The following is a 7,400-nucleotide window of genomic DNA, read 5'->3' on the forward strand; positions in this document are numbered from 1 at the left end:
TTTCATTTCTTCCTTTCCAACTTGTGTGCCTTTTGTTTCTGTGCTCGCGTTGGTGTGCTGGCTGGGACTCCCACGCCGTGCTGGGGAGAGTGGTGGGGTGGACATCCCTGCCCTGATCCTGGCCTGGGGGTCAAGGGCGGTGCACCGGGCCCTTCGCCATGGAGCACGCCGTCCGCTATCCGGTGTTTGTGTCGAGATTGTTCGCAGTTGCTGGCTCAGGCATTCTTACGAGGGCTGACTTAAAGTACTTGTCAGGGGCTGGGCCTGGTGGCTCACCCCTGTAATCCCAGCATTCTGGGAGGCCAAGGCAGGAGGATTGCTTGAGCCCAGGAGTTTGAGGTTGCAGTGAGTGAGGCTGACGCCACAGTACTCTAGCCTGGGCAACACAGTGAGACTCTGTCTCAAAAGAAAAAAGTCCTTGTCAGGGAATTCAAGCCTGTGTCCTCACATCACCGGTGTTGGCGATTCCTGTGATGTCGGTTTCTGTCCTGGGAAGTCTGAGTATTAAATTATAAGGCTCCGAGTCTTCCCCCCCCGCCCCCCGCCGTGGAGAACAAGGATACTCTTGTGTTCGTCCCGTCCCCGTGTGATGCGGTTCCAGCGTCCGAAATCTTTGCTGTTCCCCTCAGGACCCCCTGCGGGTGCGCCCCCTGGTGGTCACTTGGAGGCCCGAGTGGAGGCCGCCGGTTGAGGTCCATTCTCCAAGGATTTGATGTGCTAATTAGAACCAGGGCCACATGTGTGCAGACTAGGGGTGAACCCAGGGGTTCAGAACTTTAAAGCTTGTGGGATCATTTCTCTAACCTTCTTCCTCTCCGTTGTTTTCCTGGTACTTTCCAATTACCTGGGCTTCCCTTTTCCTCCAACAGAAACCATCCACTTCTGCATTTGTGACGCATGGAGAGGCCCAAGGTCAGGAGGAGGTAGAGGGGAAAGGCTGCTAGTGAGTTCGGGAGGTCCCATGAATTTCTATATGTTAGCAATGAACAATGCAAAAATGAAGTTGAGAAAACAACTTTAATCACAACGGCACTAAAAATAGTAAAATACCTAGGAATAAATTTAACAAAAATAGTGCAAGACTGGTGCACTTAAAACTATATAGCATTACCAAGAGATACGGAAGAAGATGTAAGTAAGTGGAGAGACATTCGATGCTGATGGATTAGAAGACTCCGTACTGTTCTGTTGGCAGTATTCTCAAAATTCGTTTATGGGTTGAATGCAATCCCTATTGAAATGTGAACAGGACTTTTTTTTTTTTTTTTTTAGAAATTAGCAATCTAATCATAAAATTTATATGGAAAGCAGGCTGGGTGTGGTGGTTTATGCCTATAATCCCAGCACTTTGGGAGGCCCAGGTGGGAGCGTTGCCTGGGGCCGGGAGTTCAAGGTTACCATGAGCTGTGACCGCACTACTACACTCCAGCCTGGGCAGCAGAGCAAGCCCCTGTCTCAAAAAAGAAATAATAAAAATAAAAAGGAAAAAGGAAATGCAAAGGATTCAGAATAGCAGAATAGCCAAAACAAATTTGAAAAGGAACAAAGTTGGAGGACTTACATTTTCCAATTTCAAAGCTTACTATAAAATTGTGGTATTAAAGAGAGTGTGTGCTTGCATAAGGATGTTAACTAAAAGAAAAATTTAACAAGGTTTATACTTTGGAAAAAGGCGAGCTTTATTTCTCATAAATGGTAGCAGCTTGTTGGGCGGCCATTCCAGCCTCGGGAAGCTGAGCCCGGCCAGAGCCAGGCGCCCGTGCTTCCCAGGAGAGACAAAAGGGAACAAGATCTTACACTGAGCCGGGTGGTCAGACACACGCATTCTACAAGCTACTGGAGGAGTCATGAATATTCATGAAGGGAAATCATACACGTGTAATTGTGTTTTATCTCTCCCACCCTGTCATGGCTGGGGACTCAGTTTTAGGGTGTTTCTGGGGTCCCCTTGGCCAAGAGAGCTTAGGATTTTATTTTTAGTTCACAGGACCAACCTACAGATCAATGGAGAGTCCAAAAATAAACCCAGACATTTAACAAAGGTGCCAAGTTTTTCATCTTTTCAACAAACATGCAGTGATAATTAGATACTCACATGTAAAAAGATGAGCTTAGACCCTTACCTCACACCGTATACAAAAACGAACTCAAAAGCGAACCCTAGACCTAAATGAAAGAGCTAAAACTATGAACTGTTAACAGGAAACATGAAAAAATCTTTGTGATGTTGAGTTAGGCAAAGTGTCTTCAGGTGCAATACCAAAGGCAGGGTCCATGAGGAAAAAAATAGATAAATCGGACTTGATCAAAATTAAAAATTTTGTGCTTCAAACACCATTAAGAAAATGAAAATTGGGAGAAAATATTTGCAAAGTGTCTATGTAAAAAGGACTTGTATTTAGAATATAGAAGGAACACTTGCAACTCAAAAATAGGACAAACACACACTTGAAGGTGTTCAAACGGTAAGTTTTATGTATATTTTGCCACAATTAAAAATAACTATTATATTTAACAAGACAAATAACCCAAGTAAAAATAGGAAAAATTTGATTTACATTTCAACAAAGAAGATATATGAATGGCTTTTAAGCACATGAAAAGATGACATCATTCTCTTTCAGGAAAATTCAAATCAAAACCCAGTGGGATGCCCCGCCACGCCCACTATTATTATAACCGTAATAATCAAAAAGGAAGACAACAGCAAGAGTTGGCAAGGATGCGGAAGCCCTGGAACCCCCATGCATTGCTGGCGGGAATGTAAAATGTACAGCCAGTTTCCTCGAGAGTTAAACGTGAATTCACCATACGACGCAGCGATTGCGTTCCTGTGTGTCTCTCTGAAATTACAACACCCGTCCACACAAGGAATTGCACACGAGTGTGCATGGCAGCTTCACTCCCGACAGCCAGAGTGTGGAAACAACTCTGCTGTCCATCAGCTGGTGGGTGGATGAACAAGCGGTTTATCCATGCAATGGAGTATTATGGGAACTACCGGCTGTCCCGTGGTCCAACACGGACGCCCCTCAAATGAGCACGTTCGGTGAAGGCGTCAGACACCAGATACTACAAGATGTGTGATTCCATTTACATGAAATGTCCGAAAAAGGCAAATCTGTAAAGATAGAAAGCGGGTTAGTGGTTGCCTAGGGCTGGGGTGGGAAGAGGAAGACACTGCTAAGGGGCACAAGGGGACTTTGAGTTGACGGAAACGTTCTGAAATTGGACGGTGCTGATGATCGCACCACCCAGTAAATTTACTAAAATCATCGACTCGTGGGCAGATCACTGAAATTGTTGAAAGTGGGTGATTGGATGGATGTAAATCACACCTCAATAAAGCTGTTTCAAAAATACCTTTCACAGATTTTATTAGATTTCTATTTATCACTGAGAAACGGTTAAAGTGATTCAGAGTCTTCATTTGAGAGGAATTTGGGGTTTTATTATAAATTTAGTCAGCGGAGAGAAATGAGCCTGCCCCGGCCCCGGGTCCTGGAGCTGCTCCCTGGGGGGGAGCCCCGTGCCTGGCCCGTCACCCCCGCGTGCCCTCCGCGGCCGCCCACAGCCTGGCCCTGCCCTGCCCGCTGTCCTCCAGGCCTGGCCCCGGCCTCTCCTCGCCCTCCTCGGAGAGTGGCGCCTCCCCTCCCGGCCTCCCACCTGGCTTTTTCCACGACGTCCACACACACACACCCCACACACCTTGCCCCCACCGCACCCCGCACCACACACCCCACCACGCACCCCATCACACACGTCCACACCCCGCGCCAGACACGTCCACACCCCGCGCCAGACACGTCCACACCCCGCGCCAGACACGTCCACACCGCACACAGGCTCGGGGGCCCGAGCCGAGGGGTCGAGGCTGGGCGCGCAGAGTCCTGCGCCTGGAGAGCTCCAGGGACCCAGGGCGGCGCGTGGGGTGCGGGTCCACGGCCTGGGCAACCCCGGCCTGGGCAGGTGCGGGTGCAGGTGGCTGGAACTGCCGGGCTGCACCCCCAGCCTGGCCCCCCCGCCGCGGACTCCCGCCCGGGGCAGGGTTCTTCCCTCCCCTCTGGTGCCCCGACGTGCCCAGCGATGAGGCCATCGTGCCGCGGGCAGGATGCGCCAGGGCCCCACGTCCCCCGCCCCATCCCCGGGCAGCCGCTGCGTGCCAGCTGGACAGGCCCCGCTGACCCCAGGCGGGTCGTCCTCAGTTCCTTCTTGCCCTGAGGGAGGGGGCTGCGGCCAGGGGTGGCAGGCGCGGGGCTCGCTGGGCCCCGTCTTGGTGCCTGGACGCGGAGGCAGGTGCCCCGGGTGACCCTGGCAAAGGCCCACGTCGCCGGCCCCCTCCCCTCCCCCACCCAGGGCTCCGCAGGGTCTCCCCAGGACCCCAGGCGGGCTCAGGGCGCCCGCAGCCAATCTGGCCTCAGGGCGCCGTGGCCGTGCGAGTCAGGTGCCAGCCAGGCCCGGGGACCACGAGCGGTGGGAGGACGGGGACAGAATGTCCCCGCGGCTGGCCAGGGTGTGGGGGAGGGAGGCCAGCGGACCACAGTTGAGCCACCGTGTCACCTCCCTGGGCAGGCCGCTCCCCGGGCCGCTCCCCGGGCCGGTGGGGTCAGCCTAATCCGCGGGCGGCGCGTGCAGGGAGGGGCCCCACGTGGCCCGCGTCAATGGGGCGGGTCCTTCCTGGGTTCCGCCTCTCCCCTCCGGCCTTCTCACCCGCACCCCTGCCTGGGAGGACTCGACTCCTGAGGCCCGGCTCCCTGCCTGGTCGCAGAACGCGCCCCAGGCCCCAGCTGGCTGCGCCAGTGGCTCCGCATCCTCCCGTGCCCCTGCCCCCGCCCCGCCCCGCCCCTCCTGCCTGGGGTCTCCCCCCGAACCCCCACTGCGGGGCAGATGTGGCCCAGGATGCAGTGCCCAGGGATGTTCTCAAAGCCCCTCCGGGGTCCCGCGCACTCATTGGTGGTCCAGCCAGCCTCGCACACGGGTGACACGCCTGTGGCCCTGCTGCCACGCAGGCTGGTCGGTTTGGTGACCATCCCTGGGCAGGCGGGCCAGGTGTGCTCCCCGCGGCGTCTGCCTCCCCCCAGCTCCCCCACCTCCTTGCGGGCAGGGCCTCAGGCAGGCGCTGAGTCACAGGAGACTCCGCCAGGCGCTGCTGTGCCCTTTCAGTGAGGGAAGGTGAGTCACGCGGCGGCCCAGCCGCGTCATACGGGGGCGGGGGAGGAGGAAGCGCACTCCTTGTCTTGGCGCCAGACTCTGCTTAGGTCAGGGCTTGCACAGGTGCACACGCACACACCCCACAGCACACACGTATGTACATGTCCAGGCACACACGCACACACGTGCCCCCCCCCACACACTGGAGCACACATGCATACATACACGAAGATACACAAACATACACAAACCACAAGGGATCACACACACAGATCCACGTGCAAAGACAGACTCACGTGCACTTACATGCAAACACAGGCTCAAAAACCCAGATACACATGCACCTGGAGATTTACACACCCGCTGACACGCGCATACCTACATGCACACGCAGACATGAACACACACGTGCATACACACGCACAGGGTTAGGCTTCTGCTGGCCCTTTCTAGTGGGGACACTGAGGTGGCTGCTTAGTGGCCTGGACTGGGTTAGGGGCAGAGCTGGGACTCCGGAACCCTCAGGGCCAGGTCCTGTGCTCCCCAGGCCTTGGGTGGGCACCGCAGCAGCCCTGACCACTCCTGAGCTGGCCCCGGCAGAGCCGGCTGGGAGGCAGGTGGCACCTGCTGGGCTCCGCTGCACACTCTCTTCCTCTGCGGCCCCCGCCCCGCCCCGCTCAGCTTCCCCATGCAGACCGGGCTGTCAGGACGATCCTGGGGCATGGGGGCAAACCAGGAGAGGGGGCCCGGGGGTGTGCGTGCTTGACCGGGGCTCTGCTGCCCGTCTGCACCTGCCCTGCTATTCCCCTGTAAGGCCTCGGCCCCTCTGCCTGGCCCACGGCCTCTGCTCCTGCTGTCCCCTCTGCCGCTGCCCCCACCCCAGACTGCAGGGTTGCCTGCGCTGTCTCCAGACACACTCAGAAGCAGCAAGGCTGGTGGTGGCTTCCTGAGAGCCCCACCAATGTCCCCAGCATATCTAAAATCATCATGCCAATTTATGTCCAGCAGGGGCAGGCCCCTCTGGGGTGCTACGAGGGGAGCTGGCCAGTGGACTGTGCGTGTGGTCTGAGGCTGGACCTGGGCATTTCCCGGCCCCTGGCCCTTTCTGCGCTGACCCGCATGGGATGGGTCCCCACGCGTTCAGGACTGCTTAGCCTCAGGCAGCACCCAGTGGCCTGGGATCCCCGACCCCCAAATCCCTGCCTTCTAGCCCGGTGGGTGGAGCCTGGTCCCTGGGTCCCAGAACCCAGGGCACCTGCAAACAGAGCAGGCCCAGCCGCCTGACAGGAGCATCTTCCATGTGCCATCCATTGTGACCCCACAGCCACCCAGGGCCTGGCAGGACTCTTGGGGGCGTCAAAGCTGCCCCTGGCTCGGGGCCTGGGCACCAGCACCTCCACTTTGCAGAGAGCACAGCAGTCCTAGTGGGGCCCAGAGCACACCGCGCAGGGGCCGCTTCCAGGATACTGGGGGCACCTGCCCACCTCAGAGTCAGAGGAAGCCGGCAGAGCCTGCCCCAGCATAGTGACCGTAGGGCCTCAGGCCAGGGGAGCGGCATGGGCCCCCACTGCGTGTTGGGCCTGGAGGGCTCAGGCTCCCCATCTGGTCCCTGCCTGTGCAGAGCGTGGCAGCTCAGGCCAGGGCGGGGCAGACGGCCTTCTTGCAGGAGGGCAAGTGGCAGGGACCAGAGGCCAGGTAGGAAGCAGCGCACCTCCCTGAGCCTTGTGTGGGGAAGTTGGGGTTCCCAGTCACGTCCACCCCAGGGCACCCTCCTCCTCGGGTCAGCTTGCAGACTTGACCTGTTTCCCCACCTGACTCACTCAGTGCCGGGTACAGGTGACCCACTCCCAAGGAGGGGCCTCTTGTTCATCCAGGTGTGAACCCCCACCCCCCCATCCTGGCATGGCCCCCCTGGGAGAGGCTTCCCTGCAGGGCCTGGCCAGGAGGAAGGCAGTGAGGGGGCCAGAGGGGCAGACACTGCCCCCACCCTGCCAGGCATGACTGCCGGGAACCCCGGGGGACTGGGGGCCAGTTGTGTAATCGAAACTCAGGGCTCCACCAAGGCCTCCTGGAAGGCTGGCCAGCCTGGAAGTCACGTGCTGCAGGCTTGGAGGGCCTCCCCCGCCCCCGCCAGGAATGCGGTGTGGGCCCTGCACCCCCCAGCTCAGGCCGGGCAGGGATAGACAGGAACCCAGCAAGCCTGGCTGACACCCCTCCCTGCCCCGGCCGGGGAGCTCGAAGCTGCCCAC

The sequence above is a fragment of the Propithecus coquereli genome, unplaced genomic scaffold, assembly GCF_000956105.1.
Source record: "Propithecus coquereli isolate 6110/MARCELLA unplaced genomic scaffold, Pcoq_1.0 Scaffold294, whole genome shotgun sequence".
NCBI classification, from domain to species: Eukaryota; Metazoa; Chordata; class Mammalia; order Primates; family Indriidae; genus Propithecus; species Propithecus coquereli.